The following is a 25,358-nucleotide window of genomic DNA, read 5'->3' on the forward strand; positions in this document are numbered from 1 at the left end:
GGAAATCAAATATCTTTATTTTTGGAGGTGACAGAAATGGTTCATATAAATATGTCATTGCTATCTGCAATTTAGAAGTAAATTCGTTTTGAGTGATCTAGTACCTTCTTCCTTTTTTTTTTTATATATTAATAAGCAAAATTCTGTACAATGGTTCCTGGACAAGGAATTTACTTTACTCTTTCAATATAAGAAATTTAATTTTTTTAAAAATTGAATATTTTGGGAATTGTGAGAATTAAATGAGGTGCATAGAGTCTATATCTGCAATCCTTCTGAAATAGCATCTCATTTATAGTATTTAGGAAGTTTTGTCTTCATGATCATGGCTGCAGGAATTTTAATGCTTACCTCATTTAGAGAGATTCTCAATATCCTGTAATACAAATTTCAAACAATTAATGGAACCCATTTACTATCTCATCAATATATTCTTCCTGCTATGTATAATACAAAATATTATTATACACACATATATACAGGTATGTTTTCTTACAAACACATTTATACTGTAAAAATTCATGCAAATTTCATGGGAATAAATAGAAGAAGAATAATAGGACAATAGAAAAGGATAAACATCTTTCAATTAAGTGATATGTTCTACTGATTTAAGTGCAGTTATATCAGTAAATCAAGCTCTGTTTAATTGCATGTAAATATAGATTTTTTGAATTCACTAGTAATTTAAATTTCCAAGAGGAAATCAGGAGGAACTACAGCTCTTTCAATCTTCAGAAAGGTTACAATTTTCATTGTCCTATCCTTTTCTAAACTACAATTACAAATATCTTATATATCTTCTATGAACCAAAAGTCATTGTAGGTATGGATGTAGACAAAAACCCTAGAAACTATGGCAAGCTAAGCAGACTTTCTGCAAGGAAGATCTGGCATTCTTTAGCTCTTTAGACTGACTTTGCTGATTCTGAAACAATTTCAAAACAATAAATTTAAATGTACCTATTAATTCAGCTAATATGTAAATAATAGCTTTGGTTTACTGTTAGGCAGCTTGCTAATAAATCTACTTTAAATATTTTTCAGTCTCTGTTGGACATAGTATTCAATTATATATATATGTATGTATATAACTTAATTTCTCTACCTGTTCCTCTATTGTATTTTTTTGTTTTATTTTGGTTTGATTTGTTTTGCATTAAAGAAAATGTTAAAAATCACTTACAGCTTCTTTAGAAGAAGTCTGGAGCAGTGTGATCACCACCACGTAGATTTAAATTAGGCTTACTGAAAGATAAAACCGAGAACTTGTTTACCTTTTAATAACAACAACAACAACAATAATAATAATAATGGTATTGCTATTATTATTATGTGCCATGGTGTACCCATTCCTCCTTTACTGTTCCCATTCCTCCTTTCCTGATGGGAACATTCCCATTCCTCCTTTACTATCCTCCCCCTACAAACATCTCATCTCCCATGAGAAGTCTTCTTCTCATCAAAGAAAGTATGGAAGCATGGAAAGTAAAATGAGGTGTCTGAGCACCTCTATTCCAACTGAGAAAGCAGAAGCCTGTCTTGGAGAAAGGGGAAAATAACAGACAAAAACAACTCTTTTTACCTTTTGTTTTCCAGATTGATTACTATTTTCACTTACAAAATATAACAATCTCAGTTTAAACTTTGATTCTTTTCCTCAGATCATTTTTATTATCTTCCTGCCATTCTGTTTTTGTTCGCATGACCCCAGCTCTCCCAGGTCTCCTGGGACTGAAGAGTTATAGTCAATACAATTTAACCAACTGAAAATTACCATTAAGAATGGTTTGAACTAATTTTGTCCTGCTGGTAATATCACAATTGCAAGCACAATACCCTGGAATCTTTCAAGGCTGGAGGTAAGTGTCTCTGTATGTCACTGGAATAGATTCTGCTTTTCCAATTGAAAGAAAAGGAGGATACAAGGCTTTAAAAAGAAAGTACTTCAAGATTTATGCAAATGTAAAACTAAATTGGGGGATGAGACTATTTAACAAGGAAGCAGAATTTTATAGTTGGGAAAAAAGGAAGGTGGATGCAGACTTGTAGTGTTAGAAACAGCTTGGTCATAGATGAAGTAATGAGTGAGTACAAAGGGAAAACTTGGTGCAGTTTTATCCATACCTTTTTAGTGGACATAAACACACAAAAAATATAAGAGTTTCTGAAAATATTTTCCACATTATTTTTTTTTGAAGAAGAGTGAACAATAAAATTGACCATGACTCTGGATGAAAGATTCATCCAGTTATTTTGAGGAATATCTATGATTCTTGCATCTCCTCAGAGTAGCAGTGAACTTCCTCAAAAATCAGTGTTATCGAATGGTGCAGAATGATTATCTCTGTTTCTGACTTAGAGGAGATGAGCTACCAAAGCAAAGAGTGCTGCTCCTCTGGCCTGTAGCATTCCTGATGTCTATCCACAATACTGACAGGTGACAGGCAGCACTGATTGCTTGTTCCTTGATTAGCTTGCTTACAGAAGATTAGATGCTGGCAGTACTTGATGAAGTTGCTAGTGTCTGGTAAAGATTTATTCAGGCCTAGACAGACTCCAGCATGTTTTAGGATGAGTGATCAATTTTCTGTCAAAGGAGATGTTGATCACCTGCTTAGTGGGAGTCTCTGCTCTTTATTTTCGTACTGCCCAGGAAGGTCTAAAGGGGCACTGGTGGCAATTCCCGTGATTCTCGTTTGAATGAGCTGGATTTTGGGGAAAAAAAAAAAAAGAAAAAAAGGTACAGTTTCTCATCTCACACTCAGTTTATTTTTACTGGACACGCATAAAGCTGGTACTATTAATTTTAACCTGTTAATCTCTGGGTGAGATTTAACAGTGGTATTAATATAATTAAAGAACAGTAATAGCATTTCACTGAAATGTTAATCTTTTCAGTCTTCCTGCCTCCTTTTGATGCAGAATTGATCGTTATTGCCAGATGATGACATACTCTGAGTTTATCGGTGCTAATAGGAATAATAGCTTAATGTGAATATAAGTACTGAAGGTACAGACTATTTTTCAGTAATATAAACTCCCTATGATCCTTATCCTTTAATTGTTATCACCCTCTTTATCGATACTATGTGGAAAAATATTGAAATGTGATTTAGTATTAACTTGAAATTTTACATATCACTGGTAACATATCTGGTATTTTGTGCACAGGGGGAGCTTGTATAAACCTCAGGTTTAAAGACACCAACCTGACTCTATACGTAAGTGTACAGAAAAAAACATGTTGGCTCAGCGTGACACTGATCAGGTTCGAAGTAGGATACACACGTGTTTATACTCTCTCAGTCTCTGTTTTCAGATGTTAGCTAGGGTACTGATGCTTCCTGCATTGCGGTGTGTCCTAAATATGATTGCAAGTTTTGACAGAAGCAGCTGAGGATGGACAACGAGTCAACATAATGAATTTGACATTACAAGCAGTCAGTTCGGAGTTAAGAAATGGTGTAGATATGTTCTTGACTAGAGAGCTAGCCAAATCAATGGTAATGACTCATTTCATCATTTTATCCTCTCATCATAAGGATTTTCATGTTTTCTTTATTAGAAAAGAACAGTCAGAGCACCAGTTCCGTGATTTAGCTGGAACTCTCTGAATTTTTCTTTCACTGCTGATGAATTCCCCACAATTTTTGTACTCCGTTATCATCATGATAATGGAAAGGAACGCCTCTCTTTTTCTCAGCATATAAGTTCCATGGTCTCTATAAGTCACTATAATTACAGAACTTTCCAGTTGCTGTTTTAGATCTAGTGGGTGATGACAGCTGCAGATCTGACAACACATTGATGCATTAGGCTGGACCACACTTGATCAAGGTCTGGCCAAGCTTTTCTCTCTAGATAGAGGAGAACCTCTTCTGGATATCTTCTGTCTGTCATTGAGACCATGGAGAATGTCTGATGGGCTCACAGAGACCTAAAGAATTATTATCTAAATTTGTAGAATTGCCAAAATTCCTTAGTGTCCTGATTTTCATTGTTCTTTTTCTTTTGTGTAAACTTATTAGATAAGCCATTCCTGTTTTCCTTTTTTTTCCCTCATAAAAAGAGCTATTTATAGCTGTGTAGGGAAATAGAACCTATGCTACATGGCATAAATATCTGGCAAAAAGGCTATCATTGGCATGAGATTCAATTTGTATTTAAAATGTAGGTGTTTACTCTTGCTCAGGTTCCAGTGAATTAATGAAGATGTCATTAATGAAACCCAAAGAGCAATTTGGTGCTGTAAAAGGGAGTTGCCTAACATCTCATCAGCTGAATCACACTCCTATATCTTCTCAATATTTTTTAATTGTAATGGGGGCCTAGACAGCTCACATGCCTTCAGAAAACTCACTGGAGTTGTTTAAATCAAGAACTAAATCTTACCATGTATGTTGAGAACCTATTTTCTTTACTGCTGGTCATCCAAAGAGAAAAACATACTTAACTCATACAATTACTTTTATATTGATGTTGTGATCAGCTCTCATACACTTTTCGGGAGGTAATCCCCTTCAATTTACATGCCCTTCTAAATATATTTAACTTCCTGGAAGGGGATACCAGATTACCTTAGCCCATGTTTTCAGGTGTTAGATGTGGTACTGGCTTACTGCATTACAGCACATCCTCATATAGGAAATATAAGAGCCTCTACTTCCACATTCCAGCCTCTCTGGAAACTCTGAGCATTCATACGTAGACCCTTGATCATACTATTGATCACTTATAGCAGGACTGGGTGATCATATGTTGGGGTCAAGATACAGTGCATAACATCATCATATATGATTTAAGAAAATATTATTTCCTTCCACAATTTGTCAATATCATCTTAGTATGTGGGTCATCAGCTATGGATGACAAATGTTATTTTTCCCCTTTCCACTTTGACCAGAACCAACTACCTCTACCTACTTTTCATTCACAGTTTTTCTGGAAGAATAAATGGGAGTTGGTACAAGGTCACTTGGGGGGCATTTGGAAATACTTTCTGTTTTTTCCAAGTGCTTGAGCCACTTTTGCTCAACTGAATCTCTAATACCTACAGGTATCTCTATTTATTTTGTTCAGTGATGGAAACAGCTATGTCACTTTGTCCTTGTCTCTCTGCGCTGCAGCTCTGCAGTGAGCTGACACAAAGTAAAGTGTTAAGATTTGTGAGGCTCACTTAACTTCAAGATCTGATTTCACTGTAGACTTGTGCTCCACTGTGTGCCACATGCCTGCAGCTGCTATACAGGCCAGAGGCAATCCAAATGCAAGCTAAATGTGGAGGCCAGAGATGCTCATAACACTGTATTTCAATCCACAGGGACACCGCAAATGCAAAATTAAGTCTCTGAACAGATGACCACTAGAGATTTACCTGAGTTTCTTCTTCTAGAAACTTCTTCTTCTTCTTCTTCTTCAAGAGCAAGTAGCTGATATAAAAAGACTTAAAGCCACTCCCCAAGTTGCTTTTGGAATCAATGAGATAACATTTAGTCATTCAAAATTTATATTGCATTTATCATTTTTATCAATAATATAATAAGAGGGTCTTATGTCCACATGATTTATGCCTGCTTTAATTTTTCCCAAGGACATGTGTTAACAAAAATTATGAATGTAGAGAAACTGACACTGTTCCTCTCAAAACGATAAAAATCATCTGTTCAGCCTGTGAGACAAATGCTCTATCCACCTTTTTTATTTATTTATATGCTATTTAAATCTTCCTCATTTCAATCTTGTGATGGCATTCATCTATCTATAATAAAATCTTAGCAATATTTCACTATAAAGATGTTCTCCATCATGCCTCTCAATGGAACCTCTTTAATTCTTCTCTCTGTAGACATCTATTCCCATTTAGTTTATGACTATAATGTAGAAACTGTGTTTTTCTCCCTCTTCCTTCTTCCAGGTGATATATAATTCTAATTCACTTTATCTGGTCGTGACTTCAGTATATCTGTCTATGCGAGGAGTAGATGTCACAGCTACTGCTGTCAATATTTCCTTCTTGCAGGTTGAACAGTATGCTTGCTATTCCCGACAAGTCAGTGCCTCTGCGCTGCCAAGACACTGGATTAGAGATTCACTGACTAATTGGACAGTCATGCAAATACCTGATGTTCTTTGTTCCACAGTGGATCCCTGCCTGCAAAAAAACCTTTTTTTTTTTTTTTTTTTTTTTTTTAGCACAAACTAGAGTGGAAATCTGTCAAATTTTAATCACATTACTCAGCTAAATGAAGTGGGGCTTACATGAAACCCTGTAACATTACTGTCAGTTTTCTGGGCACTGTGGTTCTGGAAAAATACTTGTTAACAGAGTGAAGATGTTTGAGCAAAGACCAATAAAACAGAGAAGACAACAGCAACTGACATGAGTCATGACTAAGAGGTTGCATATTTATAATGTATTCGAGCACTGCATATAGATTGCAAGATATCTGAGATATTCTCAGCAGGGGCATCTGGCTTGTTGGTTTCTAGGTACTGCTGCAAAAAAATGCTGAGTATTATTAGCTCAACACCTTGCAAGCAAAGGTTGAATTTTACAGGACCTTTCTTTTCTTAAGTGTGGCACATGCAACTGATTAGAAATTACAGCAGTACAATGAAGAAAAGGAAAATTCTGTTTGAATAAAACAAGGTTCTTTCTGAATGCACCCTTCTCTTTCAAGGTACATGAGATAAATCTCATTGCTTGGAACAGAATAAAATAATATGGAATATAAACAGAATTGTATTTGACTTGGAAATTCTTGGAAAGAGGTGATTTTACCTTTTTTTGTGAGCTCTTAGTAGCTTGGGCCTAACTTCCTGTGCCACTAGAGTTGAATGACATAGAGACACTTTCTTTCATTTCATTGTTCCTACTGCTAAAACGTTTTGTAGATCTTCTTTCTTAATTGTATATTTCCCAGAGTTTCCTAAAAACTGAGGCTAAGTCATTGCAGTTATTATAACCATGACACATTCTCACAATAAGCTGGCAGATTTTATCATAGAATTGATTTGGATTGCCACTTTCAAAATTTACTTATCAACTTCTAAAACTGAAAGTACCAAGCCCTATAAATCTGCTCTGTAGAGAATATTCATTTGGCTCAGCTGATAGTCTGCATGTTGAGGATATCCAGAAGTAGGTTCAAAGTTTATCCATTTCTTCTCAGATGTTGCTAATTTTAATTTAGTTTTGTCTACATCACAAGGAGATAGATGCTGATCAGCTAAAATAGAAATGCCCTCTAGTTTTGCTTCCACCAATGAATTCTGTTTCTGTCAGCTATATTTTAGCAGTTTAATAACAAGTATTTCATATGTATAAGGGTTGTTTTATGCTTTAGATTAGAACAGTTTCAATAGAGAGGATTATTTTTTTTTGTATTGAATGGAATTCACGCATTTGAAATAATGTGCAAGATTACAAAAAACTCCCATTACAGTTAAAAAAAGAAAATTTTGAGCCACATATTTTGTACTTGCATATAAAATGTATCCCCACATTTCAGACCTCAAAAGCACTAGGATAGAAACAAATGTACTTGTAGATTTAGATACAGGATTTTCTAATTAATTTTAGATGTATGCAAGTTGAAGAACTTTGCCCTTTGCTCTTTTTTTTTTTTTTAATTTTATCTCCTTAGAAGAAATTTTGTTGGCCTGCTCTGCTTAATTAACTTTTTCAAGAAAAAAGAGTGAACAATACAGAGGAGAAAAACTTATGCTTTATCTAGGAACCCATTGTGTATTTAGAGGAAATTCTATAGGACAATGCATTGCATAACGAGCCAAGACAGATGATTTGTTCTGCATGAAATGTATCTTTACTGGCTTTAACACCACTCCATTCACTGCACACTATCCAAGCAACGTATGATTGAGGTATTAAACCTGCAGAGAAAACAAAACAAAATAAAACATGTTTTTATACCTAAAAGGTTACATCAGAATGCAAATGTAACGCAGGAAATAAATCAAAATTAACTTCATCTTTTCCAGCTCAAGCTATTTGTTTTGTAACTTGAAGATGTTTGCAATGTAGCTCATTTTTAGTATAGGCTGTTTTTGTATAAGTATTCTAAAATCTAGTTAGAGTGGGATGAAAAAATACTCTTGCAAGAAATTTTTGCAAAATTAATGGTTGAGGTTGAAAGAGACTTCTGCAGGTCATCTGGTCCAACCGTCCCTGCTCAAGCAAGGCCATCTAGAGTAGGTTGCCCAAGATCACATCAAGAGAGCTTCTGAATAGCTCCAAGGAAGGAGATCACCCAAGCAACCTGTTCCAGGTTCACCACCTTCACAGTGAAGAAATGTTACCTGTTGTTCAGATGGAGCTTCCTGTGTTTGCATTTGTGCCCATTACTTCTGGTGCCACTGGGCACCACTGAAAAGAGCCTGGCTCAATCTTCTTTGCACCCTCCCTTCAGGTAATTATCCACATTGATAAGATTCTCCCTGAGCCTTCTCTTCTCCAGTCTGAAAAGTCCCAGCTCTTTCAACCTTTCTTCATTTGGAAGATGTTTCAGTACCTTCATTGTTTTCAAGGCCCTTTGCTGAACTCTCTACAGTAGCTCCATCTCTCTAAAATATCTATCCAAATATTCTTAGTTCCATATCTACCTAATTTTGACATTTTATTCAGTGTGTCTCTTCCATGTTACAACAGGTTGCTATGAACTCTTGTATATATTTTTTATAAATCTACATAACAGCAGTCAAGAAAATATTTTTTTCCTACTCCTATCTTGATAGTTCTGCCATGTTTTTTCTGCCCATTATTCACCTTACATACAAAGTTGGTCTTTGTACTGATATGCTTGAGTACAGAGTTTGCCAGCAGATGGGAATCTGAAACCATCCTTGCTCTCTTCTATCAGATATACCAGTCCTGAATCCTAGACTAATATGTGCTCTGTGGGACTACAGCTTTCCCCTTCTGTTTGCACTTTTCATAGCAATTAGTATAAATTCTCATTGTCTGCATATTTATCTTGTACAGGATTCCATAATGTTTTAACTGTAGTTGTCCATGTTAAAAAGCATGCATAATATTTAAAAATATACAATATTTATATATCAGGATATTTTTACAAGTGATTTTGACAAATCAAAATAGGTCTTTTTTCACTTATTAGCTCTAAAAACGCTAATAAATACCTTTATTTCACAGAGATTTCTGGGAATGAAAGACTAAGGAGAATCCTCCAGGAAGGTAAGTTATTTTTAAGGGATCAAGGCAAAATCAGTAAATATTTTACTAATCTAAAATATATAAAAGTTGAGGTTTTTGTAAGATCTGACAGGCAAATATGCTTATGGTTTTGGTTAGCAGACTGTTCTCTGTTGCTGCTATCATTTCCAAAAGTTCTTGCTGCTAGCAAAAAAATTATGAGGCTGCTGTGTATTTGATACATAAATGATCATAATTTTGTGCAAAAAATGAACATGTGCCACATGAAGAAGCTTGTGCTTCCTAGATATCTTTATCAGAGCATGCACATGGCTTCCTCCCCTTCCCCCTGTTGAATGCAGCTACAGTTTTGACAAGCAAATGTTACACTGCATACAATGAATGCAGTCCACTCCCTGGGTATTATCTGAAATTGCTCTGGCAGGACCGCAGTTTTTCATGCTTGCATGGTATGAAGCCGGTGAAATACCAGCTGCAGACTCCCCTTTTCTTTTCTTTCCCCTCTGCCCCAACAGCACATCCTCTCTGTGGCTTTCCTTTGACTTTGCACAATGCTTAAGGTGTAGGACACATTCAAGGCCCACCCACGCTGGAATACTTCACATTTCTGACCATGGTTCTGTATTTCTCCAATCCACAGCCAGCAAGGTCTGCACGAGTTCAGGCAGGGAGTAGAACTGTCAGTATACTAGGATGTATCTGGTGTACCTAGAGAAACAAACAAACAGGACAACAGAGACTTTATGAGAGGTAGGCTTTGGGTAGGGTTTGGGTCAGGAAGGAGCAAGACAACTTGCTTGGTCAAGTGGAGAACCCTAGTTCCCTAGGATTTTGGACTGAGCAACACCTTGTATGTCTACCACGTGCAGATCCAGGCACACAGAACTGGAGGAATGTCTCACAGTTGACAATCTGGTGAGGATTTACTTGGGCTCTACAATATAAGAAGGATATAAAAACATTAGAATGTGTCTAAAGGAGGGCAACACAGCAGGTGAAAGGACTAGAGGGCATGACAAGAGAAGCGGCTGAGGTCACTTGGTTTGTTCAACTTAGAGAATAATGATGGTGAACAATGAGGGTGACCTCACTTTCTTGTCAGAGGGAGTGGAGACAGAGGTGCTGATCTTTCCTCTCTGGTAATCAGAAATAGGATGCAAGGGAGTAGATTGAAGGTGCATCTGGGGACTTCAGACTGCACATTACAAAAGAAATTATTCACTGAGAAGGTGGTCAGGCACTGGAACAGGCTCCACAGGGAAGTGGTCATGGCTCCACACCTATCAGTGTTCAAGAAGGCTTTGGACAATATTCTTAGATATGCGGTTTAACCCTTAGTTTATCCTGTATGGAGTCAGGAGTTGCACTTGGTGATCCTCATGTATCCCTTCAAACTCAGGATATTCTATGATTTTATGTCTTAAGAAACACTCTTCTAAACCTTCTAGCATCACTGAGCATGCCTTCAAATATTCTGTTAGTCATCCAGCTGCTGATCCAAAGGATGCAATTCTTCTCTAAGTCTCAGGAGAATCCTCCGGTGATGTATTTTGGATCTGCTAGAACATTTCAGATGACTGTAGTTACTCTTTTAGGAAACTGGATTCTGCTGCCCTTGAGTCCTTCTGAGATGCCAGTGACTACAAAGACTAGATCCACATTTGCTATGCATAGACGTAAGATAGCATAAGGCATAGACGTCTCACACGTCACATCTCACATGTCGGCACATACGTTTGATAGATGTCTGAATCTGGAACTGAATATTACTGCAAGAATCCTATTACAGTATTTGTAATATAAAATGTATAATTTCATAGTAAATTTATAGTTTTGGATAGATAGCTTTAGACAAAGCCCAGCTGAATCATGCGCCTTTTATATTGCAATGAATTTTGCTCCTTTTCGCCCTTCATTCAGCTTGACCTTGGATTTGTCAAGCTTATAAGTAGCATATGAATTTTATAACTTACCCTCCCCCCCCCTTTTTTTTTGTCAGTAACTGACTCAGTACTCTTCTTCAAAAGTCAGTTTTCTTCTGTGTCAAAATTTATGGATGAGTCACTTACTAGGTAACACTAATAACCTAGGAAAAATAATCCTTTATTTTTATTTGTTTTATTTTCCCCTAGAGGAAAGAAACTATGTTTATCATGGAACAGAATTTCTTTCTTGTATTGTCCATTAGTAAGTGCATCAAGTTATGGTTACCACCCTGGAAGGAAAGTCTTGATTTTTATCAGTCAGTCCTAGCTAGCTAAAAAGAACTTGAATAATTTATGAGTTCCTCATTTAACTGTTTAAAATAAATACTGTATCAGTAATGTGATTTATTTTTTTTAATTTTAAAAAGTTTCTACATTAGAAAACTATAATTCTAATTCAGTACCTTAAAGAATTTATGAAGCGTGATTGTTTTGTTTCACATACAATTCTAGCCTTATGAAATCATTGGTTAGATTACATAGTACTAGTGCAATAGCAAAGTGCAACAACAACTAAATTTATAAATAACTAGTGCAATAACTACAAAATCTTAATTTTTAAATCAGTTTTTCTATTTGACAATACCAGTTTACATGTGTTTTCTTTCTGAAAATATACATTTCTGCAATACAATATCATCATTAATAATAAAAGTTCCCCTTCCAAAAAATACAACAGGAATTTTTGTCTTGATTCTGTTTCCGTTATATATTCCTCACCAAGATTTCCCTTAAAATCTTATGGTAGGAAACCTCCAATTTCCACTGATTTAATCTTCCCCTTCCTGCGTTTCTGAGCGAGTAGGAGAATGCATCATTAATTTGTGGAAGTGTGTTCCATTTCTAGGGCAAGTTCCCCTCCATTTCACCTTAGATGTGATTTTTCTTGGATATTTTCAGTGGAATTAACATAGCTTTGGTATGCAAAATACAGAAAACTTAAGGTCTAGCACAGATTAGGGGAAGTGAACAGGTTTCTAACCAGTAACTTAAGAAAATATGTGGGAATAACTCTTTTTTCATTTCTTTGCAGTGTAATGTTTCAGTAATGTAGCAGTTTCTTGTACCCTGATTACTGCCAGGCATCCTTTCAACAGGAGAACACTTGAATTTATATAATAGAAGACGGACAGCTCCAGCTTTTACAGGTAAGGTGCTGGGCAAAAAACAAACACAAAAGCTGGAAAGGACATCTGTGGTTATGAGATCGTCTTCCAAATGCCTAAATGTCCTTTTGGGGGCGTCTGGTACTAAAGGTCAAAAAATGTCATTAGATTCTCAAATCGCCTTTTTCATGATATTCCAGGAGTGGCTTTCAGACTTAGAGTTAGGATTTTTATCTGATCAGTTTGTTGAAGGGGCTTTCTATTCTAAGAACATATTTAAAAACCCACAACAGTATTAATATTACTTATATACTGTGTGAACAGCTAATGTAACCACCGGACCTGTCATTTTTCATTCTCTGCTTGGATTGCTTTGAGATTTGTAGCCTTTATTGCACCAAGCATTTTTTTTAATGTTTAGCTTCTGAATTTATGTTGAATATTTGTCTCATCGCTACAGTTTAATAAAAATTAGATGTAAAAGAGCCATCTCAGTATAGAAAAAACAGCTTCAGGGTTAGGTAGTTGTTTTTCACAAATGAACTTGGATGTAATACAATTACTTTTAGACAGCTTTCCCTAAATATTATGAAATGATTTGAAATAATTACAAAAGCAGTGATGGCAAACCAGTGGCATTTTAAAGTTATGGAATTGCTTTCTAAATGGATGTTCAATGTAGTGCCTTTGTTTCTACAGGCTACAAGCAGTGAGCTGAAACTAATGACAGTGAGTTACCAATGGCTTTACCTGACAAGTGAAGATTTACTTAATAGTGTAATAGAACTGGAACCAGCCATATTTATCATTCTATCTCTTCCTCAGTGATCAGCAGAGATATTTTTTTAAAATATTATTATTATTTTCCATCTAGAAGGCAGTATATTCAAAGAGGGAAGATAACTCAGTTATTTACAGCTTTGCCAATGACTTCTGCTTGGTAAGTCACTTAGCCTCTGTGTCTGAGTCTCACTAGCTGTTTAGCAAAGATAATGATATTTTTCTTCCCTTGTAAATGATCCTTCTGGGCATATGACAGAACAAAATACCATTCCCATAAACACAGGTACAAGGCATAAAAATTACAGAAAACAATGGCCGTCAAATGAGAAGTTGTTCTGGGAATAAATCCAAATGGATGGCAGAGGCATAAATGCACATAACCACACAGAAAATGCAAGTAACTATTTCTAGTAGAAGAATGAGTGTGGTGTTGGCTTATTAGAACTGGTCTGAACAAAGTATGTAGTTATGGGAAGGGAAAACTCAGAGCTTACAGGAGGTGTAAGAAAAATCAGATGTCTAGGGTAGCAATAGGCAGAGATTAGCAGCCTGCCCTTCTTCAGATGGAGACTGGAGGGGCCACCTACTGCCTTTACAGGCTGGAATCCCTGCTGAGGGACAGGATGAAAAGTATCATTAGAGACTACGCCTCCCTCAGCAATTAATTGCCTTTACCTCCTTCATAAAGGCAAAGTCATGCCTTCCAGTGCATCCACAGCACATCACAGCCTTGACCTGGCTCTGCAGGGCACCCAGAAGGCACAGCAGGTTGCCTTAAAGAGGTAGGAGTGGGTTGCTTCTTGCAAATTGTTCAGGAGAAGTTGCTGCTTGAGGAAGAGAATGGCAAGGAAGGTGAAGTCCACAGAGCAGGGAAGGACAGGGAACTCTGTAGGCTGACCTAGGCTGCCCCTTCCCAGATTTCTTTCCACTCCTCTGTTGAACCCCTGTGACCTAACCTGTTATTGTAAGATTGTGCCTTCTGGCTGAAAAGCCTTGAGACATCTCAAGACATGATGTGAGAATTAGAAATTAATACGTAGAACTAAATGAAAAATAATAATAAAAATTAAGAAAAGTGTGTAACAGATCAAGGACTATATTGTACCTCAGGAACAGTCATCTCATACTTTTTTTTCTTTAAATACTGTCATCTCATACTTTCTTTTTAAAAATATTAGTCAGACCTTGGAGTATTATACCTTACTGATTGTTATCTAATGAATAATGAACTGTAATTCACAGAGGTTTACATGTTGAACATCACTGAGGTTCAACAGGAATTTTATTATTGTGTTAGACCAGAGAGCCTCTAAGCTGTTCCCATCTGTGCTCCAAATGGAAGACTTACCAGCCGGGACTTGCACATTTATGGAGAAAGATGAAGTCTGTCCTCAAGGACTATTTGAATTTCACAAGATGAAGTAACACCAGCACACATATAAGAGAAACAGAATATATGTTAACATCACAGCTGAATATCCCTTTTCTCCAGCCTGTCAGAACTTGCCAGCTGAAATGAATTACCCTAATAGATTTTAAGGACAATGATCATTTGTGGTTACTTGGCCTGCCCTATGAGTAACATACCCTACAGAATTTCCTCCTAGCGATTTCTGCATTAAGCTCCTAACTTATGTCTGTGCTATACACTGCAGCAAAAAGAAAAATAAAGAGAGTCCTCCTAAACACTCTCTGCCAGTTTAGATACAGGTGGGAGACTTCCCATTAATTCAAGAATCCACAGGGAATGGTAAATAGTGACGCACTAGGTGGCACTCTTACTTCTGAATCCTTGCTAAATTAAATCCCAAGCATGTATTTCAATAGTTCTGAAACTTCAAGAGTTTTGTATTAAGTACTTGGGGGGGGATATTCATGATCCTCAACATCCTTACTGCTTGTGTTTTCCAAGCAGTATTCAGAATAAATTGATAATCTGGAAGTCCTTTTTTTTAATATTTTTTTATTTTTATGCCTTTTATGCCTTTATGCCTTTTTTTTAGCCTTTTATGATCACCCATGAATTAAAAGCATAGAATTGGTCTAGATTACATTTGCTGCATTTGGGCTGGGTAGAAGGCTTAAAAGAAGGGAAAACTGACTACCAAAGGGTGAAGATACTGTCTTTGAATTGAAGCAATTTTGAAGTCTGGCCTCATTCCTAAAGGGATTTAGGTGTGGCTTCAATAATTGATTTTAGTATTCTTCAGGAGTAGGGGGGTCTGTGAGCTACAGCAATTGGCTTCTCCATTACTGAGAGGTTTATGGGCCAACATTTTGATCAAGGATTTTGGTTTTAACCAGCAGCCTCCCTCTGGGAGGAGACTGAAACATCTAAAAGTAAAGGGATAATTCCTACCTCTAGTGAGTCCTGTGTGGAAACTGAGGCAGGATGACAGCACTGCTGTGTCCTCCGGGAGCATGTCTATTCAAATGTCATTCCTATACAAGAATCTTGTCAGGTTTTCTTCATATTGAAAGAAACCAATTTCTTCTAGGTTTGTCTGTAAAATACTTTAGGATGTTTAAGCTGTGGAAATTATTACAATTCCATCTTTCTAAAGACCTGATGATATTAAATAGGTCATTCCGGTATCATTATTGCTGTTTGAAAAAGTGAGCATATTAGGAGATAGGCTTTCTATCCTATCATGCTATTAATGTTTTTGCTTTTTAAACTTGCAGTGTATTGGCATTTTTATTAAGCTTGTTAAATGTACAAGTAAGGGGTTACACTTGTGATTTATTGTTATATAATTTATTGCAATGTTGTTTTAGAGCCCTGCAAGAGCATAAGAAAAGAAGCAGGTAAGTCTGTCTACCTCTATTTTAACTAAGTGAAAGAGCATACACAAGAGCAAATAGTGCAATTGGAGTTGATCTTTAACCCAAAAAGGTGATGACAAGGACTCAATATCCACATCGAATTCATTTGCAGGGGTTGTGTTACTTCAGACTAGCTCTGCTCTGGTTTCATGCATTCATTGCTGGTTGTTGGTTTGAATGCAGTAGGTGTATGTCACTCTGGTAACAACTTCTGTTTGAGTTCCATTTGAAAGCAATACAACTTGTCTGCTCCAAGACTGCTCCACAGTGTGAATGTAAGCAGGGATGATCAGAAATTCTCAACAAAAGGCACTAGTTTTCTGAACTAAAATGACACTGTAAGATTACTCTGAATATCTTCATTACCACTCCAGTGGTAATCATCCACCAGATTGTGCTTCTAGGTGATAATGGAAGGGTGGGTAGCCCAGTGTTTTAGACTGACCTGTTTTTTTGTTTGTTTGTTTTTTGTTTTTTCAATGGAAAAATCCTTTTCAACAGGAATAATCTGGTGTCCTGAAATGCAGAGGATTTGTTTTCCCTTTCTCAGTAATTTACTCTTAACTCAAGAGAAAACTTTTGATGATGAAACCACACCTTGTGATTCCACTGTTTAAAAATAGTTTCCCCTTATGGGGTGGAAACATCATATTCCTTTAATTGTAACAGGCAGTAAGATACCAGATCACACTGCATTTTCTGTTTTGACATATATGCTTTTTAAAATATAAATAGTTGCATATTCCCAATGACCAACATCAGCTTCACATATTTTTGCTGCCAGTTTTTTGCTTAATAAATGTCAGCAGGTGACAACCATGTTTTGTACTGCCTTTTGTGCATTAAAGAGATTTATTTGTTCAGATATGTCTAAGCGGACAACATGGTACTACAGGAGCTTTGTTTTAACATTCCTGATGCTACAGGGATTCATGGTGACAGATATAACTCAATACCACATACCCTGGGTTTTCCTATAAACCTGTAAAACTTACACCTGCTTAGTTATAGCATACAAATCATTGTTACCATATTGGATATATCAATCTTCTCTTTGCAAAAAATAGACTTGATATCATATCAAGCAGAGTAGCAGTATCTCTAGCATCTCAGAGAAGGAAAACCACTAATATAGGAGAAATAACATATTTCTCCAACCCGAGAAACGGAATACATACGCTTCCTTGGCAGATAAGCTGGTGTCAATGGCATGTGACTTGTATTCTCCTTTTCTTAAAGGTAACTGACAGAATCCACTGATACACTGATGAAAAACTTAACACACACACACATCGCTCCCCCCACCCCAGTTTTGTTGTTGGTAATGTAGTGGCTTTTATTTTCTGTTCTCCTTTTCTGGAAGAGAATTAAAAGGGCACACTTGGGTGCTAATAGCCCCTAGGCAAAACTGTGTACTTATGATCTTTCTCACTTTAAGAATTGAAACTTTCTGTTAATAAAATAACAGTGAAAAGCTTGCAGGAGACTTAACTGTTTTATGCAAATGTTGTGCCTGTTTCAGTCCTTGTCACATTCAATTCATAGATTCTTGTGGATGATTTTGCCCCAAGGTTGGTGCATCACAGTCTGCCTTCTTCTATTTTCTTTTCATTAAGTTCTTCTCGAAACAAAATTCTGCTTAAAATAAAAAAGAAAAATAGAAAAAACAACTATGAAAACAGGAACTTACCTAATGAAACAAGGACATTGAGCTGGTAACACTTAAGTCATTTCATTAGAATACTGGATCTGAATGAAAACTTTCTTCTTGATTCCATGCCTATCTTCAACATATTAGATATTATATTAGGTGAAATACTCCAGGGCAGCCATTGTTTTATCCTATTGCAGAATTCCTTGCATAACTAGGCCATAGGGATTTCTCTATTGAATGTTACTAGAATAGTAGGTTTAGAACTCAAGGAAACTCTGGGAATTGTAAATTAGGTTTCACACATATGGGACACCAAAATGAGGACCTGTTCAGAGTTCTGAGCAAGATTTTCTCCCGTGTGTTTTGACACCTTGGGCTCATCAATAAGTTTTAAATGCAGCACGGTTTCAGACTGATTCCCTGCTTGGATTGGTGTTTCATGACTGATTCAGTGATATTGGCTCACGCTGGGTTTCTTAACCTTTTTTTTTTTTTTTTTCCCTCCTTTCAGTAAACTATTGTGGAGTAATGACATTCATGTGCCAAAGTGAAATCCCCACAGAAAATTATTCTGACCTTCATATTATCTCCCTCATCCTCTTATAGTGCTTTGATCAGTAGCCAAATAAGTAATGTTGACAAGTTGATCTTTCAGTTATTATCAATGCACATCTGAGTTAACAACCCATTAAGCAATTCACACATCCCAGAGCCCTGAGTGCTAAGTCAGGCAGATGTTACAACTGTCCATGTTCTGACCTTGTTTTATCTGCAAGGATTTGAGAGGTGTGCTTGTCCTAATAAAAGCTTATAATATGGAAGAACATAACAACAGTAAGAGGGAAACAAAAGAAGCAGACCTTACTTAATTAAAACATTTTTATGAACAACTAGTTTCTTCTTTAACTGGATCTCAAACAGTCCCTTGAGCCATCCTACTGTGGGAAAAAAAAAAAAAAGAAAAAATTTTATTTCTTCATGAGGAGTGCTTTAAGCCATGTTTTGAACTCATTTGGGAAAAAGAGAAAAATTATTTGAGGGTTGTAATGAAATGTGGTAATTGAGATGTCATTTGTGCTACGATTTATTAAGGATAAAGAACCAAGCAGAGATCATTACTGTATTATGTCAATGTATAAGACTGCAATTTGCTTGTAAATGTTATGTGCATGTCTGCTAAAAATAATAATTGTGTCAGACTAAAGGTCGGCCTAGCTCACCTATCGTGTCTCCAGCAGTGGTCAACATTGGCTGTCCACAGCAGAGAACAGGAAAAGTGTATAGGATCCTTCTCTGGAGTTTTCTCACATTCTCCAGCAATTTTTACCAGAAGAAATCGTTTGTATATATTTAGTAGCTTCTGGTGGCTTACTCCTGATCTTGTCCAGCCCAGGTATGCACCCCATGGAAATTTAGCATTTATAGGTTACTATGATATAGTACTACATACTACATCTAATATGACTTTATGTTGTGTGAAGAACCACTGATCTTATTGGTGACAACATTGAAAACCTTACTGAAATCAAGGTAGACAATATCCACAATATGCCCTGAAGGAAGCTACAGCCTGTGGAGAGCCCACGCTGCAGGAGGTTCCTGGCAGGAAGTGCAGCCCATGGAGGATCCATGCTGGAGTATGTTTGTTCTGAAGGACTGCAGCTTATGGAGAGGACCCACACTGGAGTAGGGGAAAAAATGAGGAAGGAGCATCAGAGAGGAACTTAAGCTCTCTTACGTTGATTTTGTGTTCACTTTTACTTGTATCACCCCAGGCCTGTTGCTTGTTAACCCTATCCATCACTCCCTGGCAGGGCTACTGGTAACTCCAGCTCTTCTTTACCAGGTCATCCATCTTGTTGGCAGAGATGCTTCTTCTCCACTTAGTGAAGTGGATCCCATCTCTCCCAAGCAGATGTGGATTCTCAGATGGGGTCCCCTGATTGTAGAAACCAAAACCCTATTGCTGACACCAGCTGTGCAAACAGTTGTTTACATACAGTATCAGTCCTCTCCTCCTCACATCTCACTAGCAGGACCGAGAACACCACCTGGACCCACATGCTGCTGACTGTCAATCCCAGAGCTCTACACTCACTTTGGATAATATCCATGTTGCCCTTGGCAGTATCATTGGTACCCATATGGAAGAAAAATGGGGGGTAAGAGAGGGCCAGACAAGCTCTGGCAGTCCCTCCACATCCCAGATCCAGGCTCCTGGCAAGCAGTGATCTTCCTTTAGATGACAAGTTGAGTGGGTGCCTCTGTCCCCTGCAGCAGGGCATTGCCCACTACTATCACTCTCTGGTATGGCTGCAGAATCATGAACGCAACAATTCTTTCTGCATCTCTCCTCTCTCAAACAAAACTCCTCTAACAGACAAAACAGTGTCTGAAGTCTTAATGCAGGCCATAATGCGAATCACAGAACTATAGTCATTGAATGGCTTGGGTTGGAAGGGACCAACTAAGGTCCCTTAGATGACCAGCTAGGGTCATCTAATTCCAACCCTCCTGCCATGGGCAGGGACCCTTCCCACTAGACCAGGCTGCTCAAAGCCCCATCCAGACTGGCCTTGAACATTTCCAGGGATGGGACATCCATAGCTTCTCTGGGCAATCTGTTCCAGTGCCTAACCACCCTCATAGTAAAGAGTTTCTTCCTTATATCTAACCTAAACCTACCCTCTTTTAGTTTAAAGCCATTACTTCTTGTCCTATCACTGCACTCCCCAACAAAGAGTCCCTCTCCAGCTTTTCTGTAGGCCCCCTTTAGGTACTGAATCACTTTAGATCATCTATTTTACATGGTGCCACCCTGCCAGGCTCATATAATGGTCCCAAGAAATATTTTACTAACTTAGGGCTGAGGATAAAAACAAAAATCCATAACCATGTTGTGCCACTGACAGAAAGACAGAAAAAAATAATACTATATATCTTTATAAATATCTATATTACTATATATCTTGATAAAGTTTGGTGACACTGACAGTGAAGACAGGCTGCACTGATACATAAATATAATAACTACTTAAGTCAATTTTCTCTTTCTTGGAATTTCAATTTTGTCATGCAGATCTTTCTACATGCTATTCAGACATACTTCTAAAGCATTTTAGCTTTTTTTTCTCATGCTACTTAGTTTGAAAGCTGCCCTAGAAATTAATTTCTCCATGGCCAGAAGCTTTATTGCAATTTCCTTTCTTAGGTATATTTTCTGCTAATTATTATTACTGATTAAACTTAATTTAATCTGGGAGATTTTTTTTTTCAGTTTATTGGGCTAGACCTATAGTGACCATTTCCCTACAGGCAATTTGTAATATTAAAAATACTTTCTGTGTTTTCTCCATTTTACATTGCTTTTCTTGTTGGGCGAGTATTTCACCAATTTGTTTAGATGAGATGTTTCTGGTTTAAGCTCTCAATAGGCACACACTAAGGAAAATTTATATATACACCTTTCTTTGATATATATGCCCAAAGAAAAATGTATTTTATTGGAAAATTCCAAAACCCAAATCAATTTAACCAAGAACATGGAAAATTCCACTCCAGAAGGATTTTCAGAAAACTGAGAAATAGAAAAGCAAGGTTTTATGCCTTTTAAATGAATTATTAGTTATTGCCAAACCTTGCAATATGGACGATGCTTTTTTTTTTTTTTCAATTTCAGTCTTTCTGTGCTTGCTGTAACTATGATGTCCTAAAAAAGATTTATTTTTTTTTAAATTGGATGTTCAAAAAATGTCAGATTCAAACACTGCTAGTAGACTATTTCATGAAAGCACAGCAGAAAGATTGGTTTGAATATTTTACTGGCTTAGGGTTGTGAAATTCTTTGATCAAAGACTCCCAACAATGTCATATCATCAAGTTAAACTTTCTGAAGTGCCATGTGAATCTAAGGAATTTCCATTGTTTTCAAAGAATGTTCTTTGCAGGCTTGCTTTGAAGTAAGGAAAATGCAATGAGGCCTCTAAGTAGGTAATAGGGGTAGAAAATACAGCAGTTATAAAATCACATATTACAAAGACACTTTTGCTCACTGTGTGCATGTGAGCACAGTGCTTTACACTGAAAGAGAATTTGTGTATTAAAATAAATGCACAACTTTATAGTTTCACAGATATAATCAGGAAATTAATGATCACAAGTGCTTCAAAACAGAAATCAGCATTGCCTTTTCCTTGTGGAGGAACTGCTGGTAATAGCTAGTCCAATGTGAATATTACCTGACCCAAATACAGATGGGACTGGCATAAGACCTGTTATTACAGCAAATAATCATATTTTAAAATCTTTTTGCAGATTTTTAGGTTTGTTTTGAATATCATAGAATCACAGAATCTTTAAGGTTGTAAAAGACCTCTAAGATCATCTGGTCCAACCATACCTCTACCACCACTATCACCCACTAGATCATGTCCCTGAGTACCATATCCAACCTCTTTCCTTAAACACTCCCAGGGATGGTGAATCCACCACCTCACTGGGCAACCCATTACAATGCCTGACTACTCTTTCGTAGAAGAAATGTCTCCTAATTTCCAACCTAAACCTATCCTGGCACAACTTGAGGCCATTCCCTCTAGTTCTATCACTGGTTACCTGTGAGAAGAGGCTGACCCCCAGCTCCCCACACCTTCTTTTCAGGTAGCTGTAGAGAGCAATAAGGTCTCTCCTGAGCCTCCTCTTCTCCAGACTAAACAACCCCATTTCCCTCAGCTGCTCCTCATAGGACTTGTGTTTCAGACCCACCACCAGCTTTGTAGCCCTTCTCTGGACACATTCCAGGGCCTCAATGTCTTTCTTGTAGTGAGGGGCCCAAAACTGAACACAGTACTCAAAGTGCGGCATAACCAGAGCAGAGTACAGGGGGATGATCACCTCACTGGTCCTGTTGGCTCCACTATTCCTGATATGAGCCACGATGCCGTTGGCCTTCTTGGCCTCCTGGGCACACTGCTAGCTCATGTTCAGGCAAGCATCAGTCAGCACCCCCAGATCCTTTTTCTCTGCACAGCTTTTGAGCCACTCTGCCCCAAGCCTGTGAAGCTGCATGGGGTTGTTGTGGCTGAAGTGCAGGATCCAGCACAACACTATCTGTGTTTCCTTATCCTTAAATCAGTGACCTTACAGAAAGTTTCATGAACTCAAGTGAGTGAGGAGTCAGAAGACAGAGGTGTGCTGTGGTCTTTTTGCCTTCCTATCTGAGCCTGCAGCAGTCAAAGAAAGGAGAATGAACTTAGAAGGGACAGGGGTGTTTGAGGAAAAAGTATGAAAAGGCTGAAGAAGCTTGGTGGGCAACCAGCTCCCCTCATATTCTGTTAATTTTTCTCTGAGCATGACTTAAATTGATAGTCCAGTGTTTCATTTCTTATGTGCATGTAGTAGCGGCATGTTGGTAAACCTCTCTATGCCACCACTTCTGTTAATAGTTCACTATGCTTTTGGGGAAGTGGGAAGCCTTGAGAGTATAAATCTCAAATTGCTGGTCTAAACAGTTCAGTTGGCAACCTGGCTTCCACACCAGGATGCTTACAGCTTACACAATGGAGCAACAAAACATTTAAGAAGGAACAAGACTAGAGTTGAATAAAACATTGAATTCTTCTCCTCGTACGTATATTATATACGTATATACTATATACACATATATACATTATATACATATATACATTATACACATATACATGTATATTATATAAATATATTCATATATTTAAAACTATGGAAATAAAATGTTTAAATAATATGATTATTTTCCATTTTGCTTGTTCGTATTTTGTGATCACATAAAAATGCCACTGTTTACATGTATAAACATTATCAGTGAATATTTTTATCGTGTTATAAGATTTACTTAAAGGGATTTGGGCTTAGAATGTTTATGATCAAACCTGTACCTAATTATAACTTTACTATTCTGATGAAAACAGTTATTAGAACCTGTTCTAAAACAAGTACAGATTATTCTTTACTTTCATAGTATGTACTTCAGGAGAAGTATACCATATTTGAATAAACTTCCACTATTATATAATAAACTATTAAATGGTTTAAACTTCCTATATGATATTTCACTTGCTAAGCACTTTATCATTAAGTGTTTTTCCCTCTTTAGAAATTTGTGTTCTACAGCTAGTAATGAAATACTAATCTCTATCCTCAGTGAACAAGGATATTGTGCCTGGTAGAAGACAAGGGTGTAACCAAAGACATGATGGAAATAAGATCTTTTACATTAATTCTGCTGCATTGGTGTGTCTGCCTTGGAATGATACTTCCCTTTATCTGTGTACTTGATTCATGAGATTCTATTAAGATGCAATTCTCCAAAATTGAATTTCCTTATTGGTCTAGCAAACATCTCTGCTCTTAAGCTTTCTTCTAGGCTGTAAGGGTACGAGAGACATGCAGAAGTCCACAGAAAACATTTTAACTGTATATTTATATTACCTTTGTGTGAACTATAGTATCTAGAACTAGATGACGCACTCAGAAAACAATCCTAAGCAATGCACAGGGACACAGAGGCTGCTCAATCACTCTTTAGTGATTTAATCTATCTGTCTTTCAAGGCTTAGCTTCTTACACTTCTATCAGTAGATTTTGATGATCATACTAATGGTTCTGAAACAACTTTCTAAATTATCATAATTATTATAATGGCCTGATGATAAAGTATTTGACTTTTTTTTCCTCTTATGAAATATTTATTTTCCAGCTGAACAGTACTAACAACATAACACTGAAGATACAAACCATGGGTTCTTTTTGAAGTTATATTTCAATGTTTAATATTGTATGAAACATCCTCTGTGATGGAATCATGCAGAAAATAAGCTTTTTCTTATTAATATGAACTCATTAAAAATGTCTGATTTTTGCAAAGCTGTTTTCCCTTCAACATCTCAAATTTCTCATAACAAGAATCTGTGAACTGCACTTCATATTTACTGTCTGTCATTGATGACTATGCTGCTAATCTGAGGAGAGAGCAAGCTGCTTCTCCTGACTATGAATGCTAGAATCTGGATCAAGATCTTTATTTAATGTCAAGTGATGTGTCTGTTACAACCAAAGAAGTTCTGATTAGCCAATATTGTAGCCGCTAATAAATATGTAGCAGGAGAGTCAGTGAAGGGGTATTACGGAAATTCACAAATGGAGTACTTATAATGTTATATAATAGTGAAATATACATATATATATATTTTTTTTGATTACTCAACAGATTTCTTTCTGTCTGTCCTATCAGTGGCAAGTGTGCCTTCTCCTTCCCCTCAAACTTTTTTCCAATTTATCATGGAAAAGAAGGGATAATATAATGTGGGTAATAGAAGCTGAGAATGGGGGAAGGCACCAGAATCCAATAAAATAGAGAGACAATATGAAGATTGGATCAGATTAGAATTTATAGGCAAAACAAGGCATAGAAAGAAGTGAATTTTAATTTTCTTTTGTAATTCTGGATGAGGAACGTGGAAAGTTTACCATAATATAAAACTGAAATGTTGAGTAGCAGTACTAGAGTGTTGGGAGACTTTTCAGAGGGAACTACATGAATCATAAAAGGCAGCTGTCATTTTATTGCCAGCAGGTGCCGAAGTGCCTACAATGTATTAGATAATAGAAACACAGAAATCTTCTAGGGCTATGGAAAATTGTTAAAAACATCTATATTTATATGAAAGGAGTGAATATAAAACACATATGTGAAAACACCAGCAGGAGATAGGCTATAAAAATCACATATGTTGCTGACAACTACAGCAGCATCTACTTGCAATTTCTCCAGA

The 25,358-nt window shown here is 36.8% G+C and overlaps 1 long non-coding RNA gene across 1 annotated transcript; it reads right to left on the bottom strand.

The window, feature by feature from the left end:
• Positions 1–553: 553 nt before the first annotated feature.
• Positions 554–15,379, bottom strand: LOC310897678. Its single transcript, XR_014582479.1, has 3 exons — positions 14,419–15,379; positions 9,809–9,904; positions 554–7,896 (listed from the first exon to the last, which is right to left on the bottom strand). It is a non-coding gene; the product is annotated as an uncharacterized lncRNA (long non-coding RNA).
• Between the last annotated feature and the right edge of the window lie 9,979 nt (positions 15,380–25,358).

The sequence above is a fragment of the Anser anser genome (genome assembly GCF_964211835.1).
Source record: "Anser anser genome assembly, chromosome: 3".
Classification (NCBI taxonomy): Eukaryota; Metazoa; Chordata; class Aves; order Anseriformes; family Anatidae; genus Anser; species Anser anser.